This window comes from Corvus brachyrhynchos, unplaced genomic scaffold (assembly GCF_000691975.1).
Source record: "Corvus brachyrhynchos isolate BGI_N302 unplaced genomic scaffold, ASM69197v1 scaffold237, whole genome shotgun sequence".
NCBI lineage: Eukaryota > Metazoa > Chordata > Aves > Passeriformes > Corvidae > Corvus > Corvus brachyrhynchos.
In genome coordinates, this window is record NW_008238959.1 from 720,103 (window position 1) to 735,965 (window position 15,863).

The 15,863-nt window shown below is 40.2% G+C and overlaps 1 long non-coding RNA gene across 1 annotated transcript; it reads right to left on the minus strand.

The window, feature by feature from the left end:
- Positions 1 to 10,301: 10,301 nt before the first annotated feature.
- LOC108447720 lies at positions 10,302 to 15,857 on the minus strand. The gene is made up of 2 exons (XR_001863398.1): positions 15,512 to 15,857; positions 10,302 to 15,404 (listed from the first exon to the last, which is right to left on the minus strand). It is a non-coding gene; the product is annotated as an uncharacterized LOC108447720 (long non-coding RNA).
- Positions 15,858 to 15,863: the final 6 nt, after the last annotated feature.

The following is a 15,863-nucleotide window of genomic DNA, read 5'->3' on the forward strand; positions in this document are numbered from 1 at the left end:
TGCTAAGTACTACTACTAAATTAAGCCAACTGTCAGTAAAGGCAGACAGGCTGATCTTTGCTGCTTGTTGACACAAGACCAATTATAAATAATGAGTTTCATAAAGTCTAAAATATGTCATACATGGGGAAATTAATGAAAATTAAGATGAATAAAATGGTACATCATCATCATTCAATATTGAAATTTATTGGATTTCAAACTTTTAATCAGTAATGTCTACAGTAATTTCCCTTTCTACATGCACTATACAGCTAAATAAAGCACAGATGCATTTTCGATTGAAAATAAGGTCTGTGTTAGCCTTTTGTCATTATACTACCCCCTGATACTGTTAATTTCTGAATCAAGAGCCCTCCTCATCAGTTCATGAAGGTCCAGTTAAGTTGGCTGCTCTTCCTACTTGAGCTATAAGATTATAACAGAATCTCATTTTTAGTAACCTCCTAATTGAAAACCTAATCCATTAATGACCACTCTGTTTCCATTTGGCTTTTCCCAGATTGCACCAGAAGCTCAGTTATTCTGTAGTCAATTAGCACATGCAAATCTTTCTCTGCCACTTTCTTTCCCACGTCGTGCTGCATTGTCTTCTAGGGAAGAATCATTTCCACTAAAGGCAGAAGCCCTCAGCTATTAAACATTTAGTCAGTTTTCATTGCTCCTGCCCTCACACTCCCTGTATGGGAAAACCTGGACATTATCTCTACCTTGACAATGCCTCCTTGTCTTGTGTCAGCAGAGAATTTCATCAGTCAGTTCCAACCTTCTACACCCAAGGCATTAAGGAAAATGTTAAGAAAGATCAGTCCCAAGCTGGTCTGTTAGGATTTCCACTAATAAGCTTCCACCAAACTGGCAGAACCTGTGCCATCTCCCCGGTCCCTGCCCACCTTCCTACCAGCTTCCTCAGCTTAAGAAGGAAGGTGTAGTCTACCTTTGCTATCCTAGCATTTCACTCCTGCCAGAGTAGTTTAGCAGATGAAATCTGAACATTTAAATTTAGTCTATTATATGCAGACATTCTTTGTCATGACCAGGGAAATAGTCCAGTTTTTCAGATTCCAGAATCATACAGAACAAGTACAGTACTCTATGCTCAGCTTCAGAAATGTAGAGGTTCTTCATAGACATTCAGCCAAAACGTTACCTACCGTGTTTCAAAAAATGGGGGGAATTATTCCTTTTCAACTGACTAAACAATTACTGGTATTTATTATCTCGATTTTGACAGAACTGGTTTAACTCATTCTTTAAAAAGTACACAACTTCTTTTTCACCATCATGAGTGTCATCAGCCTACCATAAATATTGTATTAAATAACTCTGCACCACAAAGAAACATGATCCTCTAAACGTTGAATCAACATATTTGCTAAGGAGGTGTGTACCAAGTCAAGTCATCTCAACATATAACTGATCCCCCAGTGGGAAGCAAATAAACAAACAAGAAAACAGAATATCTCACCTTGGAAATGCCAGTTGATACAGATCCACAGGCCCAGTTCTTCCCTAGCATACATCCCCCAAAAGGCAGCTGCTGCAGACACAGAGCTGCTCTTGCAAATGTCCTGGTCTACAGCTCTCGGCAAGGGTGTTGGCTGGTCACACAGTCACCAGGGACCCTGCAATGCTCCCCACCAAGACAGGAACAACCAGGCACTTCCTCCTCTCCTTTTCCTTCTTGTTTTCTAACCACATGCAACCCCTTTCTTTTTCTCTCCCCCTGGGAAGCTGGACTATCTTATAATGGCAACTGGTCATTCAGTCCCTGATTCTCCCTGACATCGACGGCATACAGACTCCAGTGTCTCAGAGGAATGCAGGTAAAACTTCTTTGCTGGGGCAAATTCTCTCCCCTGTACGAAAAATCCCCTCCCTTAAGAAAAAGAATTTTGGTTGAAAATCACATTTTGCCTGAAGGCATCCTGCTTTTTTAAGTCTTATCCTTTCCTTCCCAGAAAAACATTAAATCAGCCGAATGGCTCTTGCTGCCCCCTCCACTGGAAAGAAGGAAAGTAACAACCATAGGATAAAATACGGAAGGAAATGTGTGACTGGTGAAAAAAGAAGTGGTAGCACTGACCTCTTGACTCAAGGGCAGTGTGGGGAGGAAGGCAGCTCAGAGTGGGAGGGAAGTGGCAGAGGGAAAATAGCATGTGTATGTGCGGGCACACACGCAGATACTGATTTACCAAAGCCGAGTGAGGAGGCGTCAGCCTCCCTATTGGCAGCCGGTTGGGGAGCCCGCCCTCGCGCCCCCTTTGGACCAGCCACACAGCAGCAGGGCTCTGCAGCCTCCCACCCAATTCGGGAAAGGGCATCGCCTGTCCTCAACAAACGCGTCGGCATCTACATCTTCACATGGGAAGGCACCAGCACTATTGGAGAACATTGCATGTGCTATTTCCAGTGAACTTGCAACACTGTTTATAAGCTTACATAAGGAACACGATCTGATCTTGCATTTGTCCCACCTCTGTATTTTCTGGAGACGTGCATGCAGACTGACTCTAAAGCTACAAGCTTGTTTTTTCTGCAAAAGGGAAAAACAATTAGAAAACCTTTGTATTCTTTGCACTTAAAAGGGCAGATTCCCTTACACCAGATACTGCTCTTTCAGCAGATCTTTGTGGGTGGAGATTTCATATCAGCATGGTTGCCAATTCCTGCCAGAGTTTCATCCAAGCCACAACATATAGAGTCAACATTAATTAGCATTAATTATTATTTATAAGAAGCAATATTATCTGCATCGCTATCATTCACACTTATTTTTATGCCTTACACAGGGTTCATATGCATGGTACCTCACTGCCCAAATAGAACAAGATCCCATGGAATCTGCAGACTAACACACAATATTGCCATCCTTAAACCATTTTCAATAGGTCACTGTAAAAGCTAGGAGATCCCCTTTTCTGTGCTCCCATCAACTTGCCTTCTACTTTCTGTTTATAGCTATGTCAAGATTTTTCTTCTCTCTTTTTTTTTTTTCCCTCACAAACAGGAAAGAATAATAAAAAAACCCCAAACAAACAACTGCCTATAGATCATAAAATAATTTTCTTTCTAACCAGAAAAACAGAAAAGAACCAACACAAGAGCAGCATTCCCTCACACAATTTGGAACCATCTAAACACAGTGTTTCCAGTACAAAACTCTCACGTGGGCCTTTTGCACTTCACTAGAATGAATTGGTTTCATACTAACAGAGAAAACATGCTCAATTAATTTATGTTGAACAATAAGTATTCCTCTATCTATTTTGTTGGCACGAGCGGGAACTTTCTTAACCATCACTTTATTCTGCTTCAAAACATGTCTCCAAAACCAGAATTGTCCTGTATGAAATGGAGTTTTGTGTTAAGCAATGGGGCTGATTTTATTTAGTTCCCATAAAAGTAAGAAAACTTGCAAATATTACAAAATTCAATTTAAAACAGTTAATTAGTCCAGATAGCTATTATTAGTACTATTTAAGTTACTAGTATTGTTGATAATAACTGCTCATAAATAATGATTTGCATACATTAAATTTAGCTGGAAGAACTCATGAGCATTAGCAAATCCTATAATGAGCATGGTCCATATTCTCCTTTTAATGAATTCTGTCTCACTTCCAGTTTAAATAATATTTTTTACCACTTTTTTTCTTGCTTATTTTGTTTCCTGATGCAATACACAATAGCAAAGGCACCAAGATGAGTTCAGTGAATCCAATTTAGAAAGCCACTTTTGCATAGGGCAAGTTTAATGAAAACAGTTCAGTATGTTAAAGTGAATTCCCTTAGCCAATCCAGGCTGGTTGGAGAAACTACTAATAATCAGCTGGAACTGCTGAGTCAAAATTATGAATGAGATGGAAACACTGAACACATTTTATGCGTTCTCATTGCTTGTATTCTATTTGAGATTGTTGCAATCACAAATTATGCACTGCTCTGAAACACTTTGACCAATATGAATTGCAACATTTTTCTGAGGAGTCACAACATGTTGTGTCACACTGCATACACCTTTCAGCCAGAAGTATGAGAGTAAGACCAAGAAAACTTTGCATTACCATTTGCTGTTGAAAGCCAACTTCCATCTGAAAACATTTGTGAGCAGTTTGACTTCTATTGATATGTACATTTTGTTTGCTTTACTAAGAAATCAGACTAGACTACTTAAATTTTCAGATACATAAGAAAAACAACTTTAAAACCAGATATTGTTGGCATATTCCTAATTTTCCCTGTTACTCACATGTGCATTAGATTAATTTGTTCCACAAGTTATCTAATTAGAGAAAAGAAACCATACCATTTTGCTTATACCAATAGCAAGTATGCACACTACAGACATTATAAAGGGGTTCTTTTAGTTACTGTGGTTTTTAGCTAAAGTAAGTAATGAATAACTTTTATAGAAGGGCACCTGAGAACACTGTTCACAGCGCAGGGGCAATTAATACATAGAAAAATATTTGCAGAAATTAATCATTATGACTTGCTTTACTCAGTTTTCTAACTCTGAAGTGTCATACTTCAGACAGAAAGCATGCTTCCAGGATAATAAAAGCATTCTGAATGAAAGAAAAAAAAAAGTTTGATCTTCATTGTATCTATAGCCAGTAATTACCATGCCATTATATTTATACCAACAGTCAAGCACTTCACTGGCATAAACAGACACACCTCTTTCAGCAGCAGGGTTGCAACCACATATGCTGGTATCTATCTTCATTCAAAATGCACTGACAGTTAAATGTGAAGAATGTATAAATTATTGTCCAGATCTTTAGCTGGTTCATCACACAACACTTCACTGAAGTTAATAATGCCATACCATCTGATAACACGTCCCATTATTCACAGCTTAATTAAATTGTGCGTGGAAAGTTAACAGAAAGAGGTAACCAATCAATGCAACACAAACAACACAAAACTCAGTGTGGCAAGCTTAAGCTGGCTCTGTTAAGCAACACATCAGTAATGGTGGAAAGAACACTTTTGGAAAGCACTCAGTGTCAATAAAGACATCCTTTTCAGTATTGATGAAGCAAGGCAGCTATCAGGACACATAAAAACACGTCTTTACTCACCTTTTCCTGGAGCAAGCACTAATGCTCAAGCACTTCACAGAAAGATGTTACAAAATAGCCTAATAGGAAACGTTCTTCTGCAGGAGTCACATCAGAAAGGACGATAAGCGGGTGGCAGCCAGGTAAAGGAAGAAAGTACCTGCAATGCTTGAGGTGGAACACAGTGTGCAGCTTTTAAGCAGCAAATAAATTTTGAGGGGCAATCCCTCTCACCTTATCCAATCTTTTTGTCTAGCTCAATATGTTAAATCCTATCTTAACATCAGGATGAAGTTTGATTTAATGACGAAAGTAGCTTTTCTTTTCACAATCAGTTACCTTGCATAAATAATCTCTTCATAAATAATCTTAATAAATGAGCAGAGTATCTCAACCATTAAAAACTGGAGCACCTTCATTTTAGGTGCTTCCTAAGAGAAGACAGACAGCCTGGAATTCACCTTAAATACTTTTCAGAGCTCTGTAATACATGCCAGGTGGTCACCTGGGAAGCCTTAGGCTTCCTTTCAGCTAACAGAAATAGGTACTACAGGGTGAAAATCACTTCATGTACTACAGTCACTTGTTTTGGGATGAGATTATGACAGTTCCCTGGTGTGACAATACATGCAGGCATTTAAAATTTCAGGCAGCAGCACTGAAAACCCACTATCTGCAAAGCAGAATCTACGTATTTAGAAATCTTCAAAGTTACAAATTTTCAGTTCAAACACACTATTATGTCTGTGGTTCTTTGGCTTTATTTTCTTGTTAACTATGAAATTATCAATGTTCTCCACTGTTTAAAATAAAACCACTCTTCTTAGTGCTATAAATTTCCAATCCTTTAATACCCTAGACAATAGTTTCCTTATAACAAACTGAAACGGTGTTTATTAAAAAAAAAAAAATTGCTTAGGCTGCATCAAATCTTACTTCTGAAAGGGAAGACTCACAACACACTGAGAAAGACTGTTTCCCTGCAATGTTCTTGGGCAAAACTCTTCAACATCACTGGGAGAGAAACCCAACCAACACACCCCCAAAAGTACATTGCTGCAGGGAACAACAGCGCTGCTCCTTCCTGCTGTAAAAAGCAGATGAGAGCAATAATACCTCCTCAAAGCTTCAAGGTGTAAAGTGAACACAAATATTCATTTAAGTTACATTTTGTCCTTGCAAACTAAAAAGAGCCAGGACATGCACTCAAGAGCTGGTCTGCGATTGTCCACGCTATTTAACTAGCAACAAGCTTCCTGACATGGGCTGCCCCCTGTAACCCAGTACTTTCTCATGCCACATAGAGGTCTCTATTCAGGAGATAACACAGACAAAGGACAGCTCCCTCTAGACAGCACAGATGAGGCCACTTCTTCGTAAGGAAGACAATGTAGCCATGCTAAAGCCCTCAGGGGAAGGACTGGGAACTGGCCTGTTTTTACTAGCACTAAGGTAGCCCTAAAGACTGGATGGGACACTGTGGGCACCTTTAAGTGTAAGATCAAGATTGTATCCAGAAGACTCACCATACTGTGGTGTTTCAAATACTAATGAATACATTCATGCACAAGAGTAATTTTCACAAATTAATTAGAATTACTCCTATGTATAAAAGTATGCCAGCGTAGGTGTGCACAGAAGAGGTTCTGGAATGTCAGTCATCATATACCCATCAGTTAAAGCACGCTCATAAATGTTTTTGTTTGAAAGATTGTACCAACCTTAATATCAAATACATGTTTTCTGGGTCTGATGACTCAAGAAGAACTTGCAAGTCTGTACTTTAACTCATTCATCTTATATAAATAAACTTTCCCCTTGTGAAAGGGAGTCCTATGGCACTAATAAATAGGGATCTTTCTCAACCATACTCAGATTCTGTAAGAATCACTTAGAAACATTTAGACTAATTATTTGTTGCGAATTATTCACTTGACTCTGTCCCTTCAATCAAGAAGCACAGCTCTATTTCTTTCAGCAACACAAGCCAGTATAATAGAGTACAGTTTTCACGTTTAACTGTCATATCCAACACCATTTAATTAAAGTCTCAACTGGGAATAGTCATGAGTCTGGCCAAAGTTTTGAAGGTTTGATTTCAGGCCCACTGGAGTGAAAGCCCCACCTATTCAGTTTGCCTCTGCACCTGACTACACCTATTTTCCTCAAGGGGCCAACCTTTAATGATAGTACATTTAAAGGCCAAAGCAGGGGTAAGAGGGTACCAGGTGTCACATCCTGCCTTCAAAATAAACTCTGTCCAAGTCACCAAGACTTACTCACAGAGATGACTATTTTTTAAAGTAGCATTGGAGGAGGCCATTTTTCCCACAACACTTTGATAACTCTTTAAAAAAGCTTTAATCTGTTCTGGGCCTTGCTAAGCTTCTTGGCACTGACTGCGTGTCAGATGGAGAATATAAAAATGGACTGCCTTCCAAACCTTCATGGCACAAATAAATCAAGCTATGAATAAGGACTCTTGTAAGCGATGAGTAAATATCTCCATTGCCTGATCCATCAGTGTCAGGTGCCAGAGCTTACACTTCTCAGATATGAATACTGAAGTCTGCAAATCTTTGAATCCCTCTGTGTATCAGTCATGCTCTGTTTCTCTTTCATAATCTCCTATTCTTCACAGCTGCTAGAGATTTTCACTAGGAAAAAAAATAAAAGGAGGAAATATTTAGTACAGAAATTGCAAGTAGAAAGGACTTTCAAACTGATGCACCCCAGCCCCTTTAGGAATTACACACTGATGTTCAACTTTCACTTTCGCATTTTTTAATGATTTTTTTTCCGTTTAAAACAAAACCAAACCAAAATCAACCACCAAAAAATCCCCTCCACTCCTCAACCACCCCTAGCCATGAAAGACTGGAAAAGTATACTCCAAGACAGAAAATGCAGATGAAAGACAATTGCTTCCAAAAGCACCATGGGAAACGAAAAGCCAGAGAACTCCCTAGCCTGAGGAAAGCTGTAGAGGTGAGCAGTCCAAAAAATTCCACCAGCAGAAGCAGAAGAATTGGAGATTGTTGGGCATCCTGAAAACTTTCTACAGTCTAGGTAGAACTGCACTGCAATGGGTTCTCAGTTGGAGCTCTCTACTCCAACTTTCTCCACATCTTCATCTCAGCTTTGCTCCCTTTTCCCTTTCCTCTGCTACCTTTATCCTGCTTGGTTCCCTCCCCCATACACTTCCATTTATTTATTTTTTACAGTAAAAATAAAAAGGTTCTGAAATGTCATTTCCACGATGAAAAAGTGTCAAAATTTAGCAATACTTTTAAAAGGGAAAATGATCCACATAAAAAGAAACCCAAAGAAGCAGCTGTGTGTCACAGCAGCAATTACAATCCCAGAGAAGTTAACATCCTGTTTGTGCTAGACTCCCTCTGTGCATACATACTTACTCCCTCCTCACGGTCCTTGCTGACTTAGAGAGAAGGAGCCATTGCATTAAAGCAGATTTGGAGATGTTTAGTAAGACCTGGTCATAAGCAAACAGATCAGGACTACTGACAGGTTTACAGGGCAGAAGATACTGGGTGTGACACACCAGAAAATCACTTGCAGACACCAAACTGGTGCAAGGCTGTGGAATATGTTTTACTTACCAGTCTTGGCCTAACACCCAGGACTTTTCTCTCCTTGCAAAGGTATGATGTCAGGCACATGGCAGTTCTTGAGATTCTGTATAAGCCAGCATTGCCAGAGGCTCTGTGCAGGTGTGGTTAACAGTTATTTAATGATTCTTCACAATTGCATGTATCTGTCTGAACATAAATACAGTCTGATCGTAATCTTTCTTTTCACACCATGAATTTGCCCTAGTGTTTCCACCCTCGCAGGTTCCCAAATGCCCAGTGTCTGTTATTACAGACCTGAGAGTCACTTCATCATTTCAAACCATTCAGGAGCAATGTTGGCCTGGGAAGGTGAAGAGAATGAAGGCAGTGTATTTAGTACAAATGCTCCAGCTCTTCACTTAGATTCTGTATGTTTGGCTCCCTGATGACTCACGGGACTCTCCTCCCTTGCCCATGTTTACACAGTGATGACAAGTACTGTTAACTTTCTAAAAGAAAAAATATTTAAAAAAAAATCAAAAAAACAACAGAACACTGGCAGTTCCTGGGAAAAGCTCTCTGTCTTTCTCCTTTCCCAGCAGTTGCATGAGCCTTTATTCTAAATAGTAGTACAGTTCAATTAGTTAAAGTAATTTTGAGTGATAGTTCAACTGTTTCTTTTCCAAAAGGTAATAGTTTTCCTAATTAGTCACTTGCTTTGATAAGGCACTGACTTCTACTCTAATCTAAATTAACAAGACTTTATCTACCTGCATCATTTAAACACACCCTACTTGCAAATCTGGTATGACTAAAAACCATGACAAGTGTTTGGTTTCATTTTACATTTGCTTCAAAGTGCCCCACTTGAAGGTTAATTATTAATCTACTAAAGTATATGTAAAGGTTCAGGGAAACAACAGGGTTAGTAGGTAGAGCAGTAGTGTAGGAATTAGGAAACCCAAGTCCTATTCCCATCTTAGATCATGTAAGTTCGGCCAAGACATGCAAAACCTGTGAACCTTTACTTAGAGAACCAAAATAGCAACACTCTGCACAAAGCACTTTGACATCTGTAGGGAAGAAATTTCATGGGTGTGAGGCAACAGGATGTTTATTCACACCTTAAAGAGACTGAAACTCAGCTAATCCCTTAAGAACTCACCTAGGAACTGGAAACCAAATACACAGTGCATGCAACTCAACAAATTAATGATTTTATTACATCTGCAGCAACAGAAGGACCAGCTCCTCAAGCTTTTACTTCATTTCTCTGCCCTCTGAAAAGTGGTGAAAAAATACCCGATTTCTGGAACCAGTCTGCAGGACATAAATCCCCATCTCCCACCCCTGAGGTACTGCAGTGGATGTACCCTCGGTGTAACTGTGCTCCCTGTTCCAGGAGTAAGCCAACAGCAGCATGGACCAGATTTTCAAAGGTACCAATGGTTCTGGAGCTGTCCAGGGGGTTGCAGAGAAGGAAAATGGAACACAGCAAATGGAGGACAGAAAATGCACAAGATAGGTACGATTTAGGAGTAATACTGCCAAATCCTGCCTACCACAGGAAAGTCTGACTGTGAGCAGCCTGCTCCCGAATAGCTCCATTATAATGCATTTCACTTGGTCTTGGAAAAAATAAGAATCAGGAAGGTTTTCACACCATTATTTATTTATAGATTTGGCTAATGCTTATATAAATCATGTGATTTCACCCAGAAATAGCTTTTTTGAAAACAAAGAAACAACAAAAGAAATCCAACCCAGAAGTAAGAATGTTAAATACTTCTTGCTGTTCAACTGGAATATTATTGGCAAAGTGATTAATTTGTTGATTCATGGTGCCATAATAGTACTTTAACTTCGCTGAATTGAAACTTATCCTTCATATCTCTAGTCACTGTTTACCCATGTAAAATATATGTGGTTTTGAGTTGGCTTAGGTGTACTCCAGCAAGGGCTAGCAAAGTTCAATGAGTCTCCATCACAGATCCAAAGCCCTTCATCCCTGGGTTAATTTTGCTGTAGTTCTCTCACAAAGTTTTTCACTCTACTCTGTCAGTGCATGGACTTGAAGGCAGTGAGAGGCTATTGTAACAGCTCAGCTGCTGTTTCCTCATATCACGGGCCAGTGATAGCAAGCCTCTGGCATCAATACCAAGTTTGATGCCAACAAATATTTGGTCTGGCACCAGCAATAACAAGCTATGATGGTTTCTTTTTAAGTTTGTTTGGCACCAGTAGCAAAAACCATTCACTATGCTTGGCAGAGAGCCACAGAATTTCACCAAATGGCTTCTGCATCATAACTTCATAGCAGGCATAATACAGTGTAACTTCTAATTGCGGTGGAGCCTGTCCCTTAGCAAGCAATTTTGTCCTGACAATTATACCCAGGATTATCAATACATGTTCTGCCTTCCAATGCCAGTTGCTTTCTTACTGTAAGAAAAATTTCCTTGAAGAGATCCACAAGCCTGTAAGTCCATCACCATTTGGATTTTCTCTCTCTTGGTGCAGTTACATGAAACCAGGTAATCAGCCATGAGAAAAGCCTATGGGGACAGTTACTGAATTAAGTCATCACAAAATATGTTGTAAATACTGTGTTGATCTAACCTCACCCTGCACTCTTTTATGTCACGTATTTCTCAGACTGCAAACCGGCAATATATTCCAGAGACGTTCACCTTATGCCAGTGTGGAACCTCATTCAAGCCCTGGAGGCTTAACACAGCACTAATAAAAAGAAAGAACTAGCTATAAATTACCTGAGTCTCGGGACAGAGCAACCCCTATTTTGACAGCTCCTTGCTAAATGGTACAGTGCTTTCCAGTGAGGCCTTGTGGTGGATATACCTCAGTGGGAACAGTGCAGGACAAGGGCTCCAGAGAGGTCAGTTCCACAGACAGGGTTACAACTGACTTACCAAATTATTTTCATCAGGACTCCACTCCTTGTCACCTGTAAAATAGAGAGCTCTGAGATTTCTCTGTGACCAGGATGGTGCAAGAATCTGTAATTTTTTCTCCAGTACTAAGCATTAGTAACAAGAGCAATAATGCCACTTCCTTCACAGGAGAAAATCTGCCCCTGCCCATTCTGTCACAATCCAGGGCTCTGGAGAAAAAAATTTGCTTAGAAGCAGACTTTTTTTATGGAACATGAAGTGGGCACAGGGAGGAAGTGATACTAAGCTCTCAGCATGGGAAAATTTCATTCTGAGAAACGTCTCCCAAGGAAATGAAGACTGCATGAAACAAAGTTGAAATGGAACTCCCCATTGTAAATTCAGCTCTTAGTACCTGCCAAAGACATGAGAAAATCTCTACCCACAGGGAATGGCTGTCCTTGTGAAAAAGTGCCAATCTTTCCCAATGATGGAATTCACGCAGACATGAATTCTGCTTCAATGATCAAACTCTTCCTCTCAATGTCTAAAGGAATTTCCACTAACCTCCTTTCTTACAGATCGGTCTCTAGCTGGATTTCCTTCAGCTATAAAAATATACATAGTGCAATTAGCCAACCGTCACAGACTGTAGTTCATTTATGCATGCTAGGCACATCTCCTGCTGCGAGCAGCCCATCCAGAGCAAACCCTTTGAACTGGTCTATTGTTTCTCACGAAGTGTATTGCATTGTCCAGTTTGATCATTCCTGGCAAGGCAGTGCACTCCTGCAGCTTGCCACAGGAGGAGGAGAAGAGATGATGGAGCACTTTGTCCAGCTGGTGTGCTGGACATCTCAGATGCACAAATAAGCTTACCTACCACTAACTATGGGACTTTCCCAGTCACCACAGAGACCTTTATTGACCAGTTGTTCTTACATGACCTTAACTGAAAACCCTCTCTAATCTATAGTTAGTGGTCTGGAGAGACAGAAGGCAGAAAAGATAAGTATGAAAGCACTGGGTGAAAAAGAAATTAGAAGAAATGATTTTTTTAAACATTTAAACCAAGAACATATTGTGACACACCTTTGCACGATGTTTGCTGAACTGAAAAACCCATGTCTCCATGGTTTAAAATACCATGGAGACAACATAACTGGATCAACCAAAAATACACTCACAATCACCAGACAGGGTAGCATTTTGCTACATTTAGTAAGGAATATTTTTGTAATTGGTAGCTTGAGCAAACTGCAAAGGACTATACTACCTTATCTCCAAATACCCATTGGCACACTACTTCTGAATTAAATGAGTAAAATACTAGAGAAAATGGGAAGCAAAGTTGATTGCGTGATTTTCAAGCAACCACTCACATTTCTCTGTTTGTCGTTGACTGGGTACTGTTTTGGGTAGGAAAAGAGGGGATCATACATCAAAAAAAGTCCTGCTCTGCTGATCTAAAGAGGAAGAGACATTTCACTTTAGAACAAAGAATTAGATTTTTTTTACATTGCTTCACTGGAGGTTTTTGGAGGTTTTTCTTGGGGTGATGGGGGTGGGGTGTTTGGCTTTGCTATAATACAGCACATCAAAGTGCTTTTGATGTGAAGTTTACTTAACAGAATCAGTTTTTCCGATAATTGTGTTAATCTTTATAAACCTGAAGGCGATACTGCGCCTTTTAAAAAACTATAGCAGGAAAAGACTTGAGGTTACATATACTCTCAGTGGTGAGAGATGGAGCAGTTGGACTATTTCACCACTTCTTACAACTTTGCTTGTGTTTCATGGGCAGCGTTAGCAATGGGCTTGATATTGCTCTCACTCAGGCCCGGAAGGCTCTATTTAAACCCTTCACGGACCTTTCATAAGCAGCTTCATATATTTTCTCAGGTAAGAGCCACCAGAGATTTCAAGGGACAGTTTACAACAGGCGCTGGCTCAGAGATAGCAGAGGGGCCTTGAGCCACAGCAAGAATCAGTGCTGATCTTAGAAAGATTCCCTGCTCCCAGCCATTAATAGCTATCTTTGTATTATTTTGAGTACAAGCTTCTGTCCCCTCTTAAATCTTGCAAAACTAGCTTTGCCATCCACTCCTGGTCTTGAAGTATGGCTGTGAAAAAGCCTCTGTTATGTCTGACCTGTTTACCTACAGCATTTGAATGACTTTTTAAGTTCTTTGAATAAAGATAAGAGACAATGTGTACATTTTCCACACAAATAGTGGAACGGTAATAAAATAAACATCAAAGGCAAGCTAGCAAATCATCGCTACTTCACTGCTATTTACAACAAAAGCAGGAAGAGGAAAAAACCTACCCTTACCATTGGCATCATCGTAGAAAATATGAGTTTTGGAAGGAATTATACCTTTTTCCCATACCCTTAAACACAAACATTGGCACCTACAGCTAAGACAACACTTTATTGAAAGATTTCAGTTTACATTACATGGAGACAACAACAACAAGGAACCAAGAGAGGTCTCCCTCCTCTTATTTTTGTCTTTCTGAATTGCCTGCTTTTCTTAACTGGTACAGCTTTTGTGAGAAGAGTCAGACATTCAGTGTATTGTTATTTCTATCAAAGTTGTCAAGAATGCAAACAGAGGGACAGAAGAACCTCTCACTCTTCACTATTCACCATGTAAGACTCATGCAGACAGAAGAAATGGCAAAGCTTTGAAACAAAATGCAGGTGTGTGTGTGGGAACGTATATTCTATTCAAGAGAGATCAAGATAGAAAGTAGGGCTGTTTGTTTCTCCTCTCAGTCTTCTAAACCTGTCTTGTTTCATCTTCCTCTCCAATACTCCTTGAAAGCCAGACCACAACGGAATAGTCCTAACCAGAGTGACTCTGCATTATGTATTTATTCTAAAATAAGGTCTGATTTAGAAAGACTGGTTTTGGAAAATATGGAGCAATCCAACTCTTACTCCAGGACACAAAATTCGAAGCATACATATGAGAAATAAAACATAAGCACCACACTGGATTTCTGCTGATGTTTTTGTTATTGTTTTGCAGACGCCAGCGCTACTGCCATATGAAATCAAATGGCATTTTGCAATTGACTTTGAACAGTGAGCAGAATAGGAGTTTTCAGAGAAGCTACTACCAGCTAGCTCTCTTCATTGAGTTGGTCAATCTAGCATAATTTTGAAGGAGAAAAAAAAAAAAAAACTCTGAAGGAAGGCAAGACCTTAAGACAACTTAAACCTAAAAACAAACCCAAAAATGATGACTAATTTTTCTAGAAAGAAAAGTGCCTAGGTAAAATTACAGAATACTTTGTCCCAAGTTTTATGGGAAATTTACAGATTCGTGGTGATTAAAAAGTTAAAGTTACAATTTAAAAAAAAATAACCCGAAACCTACACAATATATGATTTTATTAGAGAGTGGCAGTTGTAAGACAGAGGTTACAAACACACCATCCAGAAGAGGTCAAGCAATGCTGCTACAGAAACAGTAGCACATGTAGAACTAAGGTTAAGGCTTTGACTAACTCTCTCATAGCAAAACTCCAAAGCATTGCCTACCTGTTCCCATTCTACCTCTGCACCAGGTGTGCTTATGACAGAAGGAAAGAGAGACCAGGACTGAAACTATTTTGTCAGGCTACATAAATCATTAGGAATTCACAACTGCGAAGTCGTCTATTATTTTCCAACAGGTTGTTGAGCTGTCGTATTACAACTTGTTGTTTTATACGGCACTATTAAAATAAATCACCGCGCGTAACAGGTTCAGCTCTGCCACCTATAAGTCATTCTGCATTTTACACCTGGGAGGCGGGCCGGCTCTGCTTAATCGCGCCGAGCTGCGGCTTCGTTCGAAATACCCGGGAAGGGGAGGGACCTGGCAGGAGAAAATACAAACAAGTTTCGTAAAATAACTTTCCAACAAGACCTTGCTGTCATCTTGGCTAATTACGGCTCTGATACGGCTTATTAAGGCATACCCACCTTTGCTACCTTGCTTCTCCACCCACCACCCTTTCAGATCTTTGTCCTGGCTCCGCCTCTCGCCGGCGTTATAATGGGCTGGTCTGAAAGTGGTGGAGAGACACAGAACCACAGGGGAAGGGAGAGATAATGACAATAACACTAATAACCCTAATAACTCGTCTCCTGCTCGCCTCGCAGCGAGGAGCCAGCCCGGCGTCCCGGCACTGACAGGGGTCGAAGCCGGAGAGAGCGGAGTAACCCCGACAGCCCTCGAGAGATTCTCCCCGCGCCCGGGGAGCGCCGAACGGTAACAGCGGCAGCGCCCCCGAGGAGGACCGAGCTCGGGCGGATACGGAGAAGTGCCGGCTCC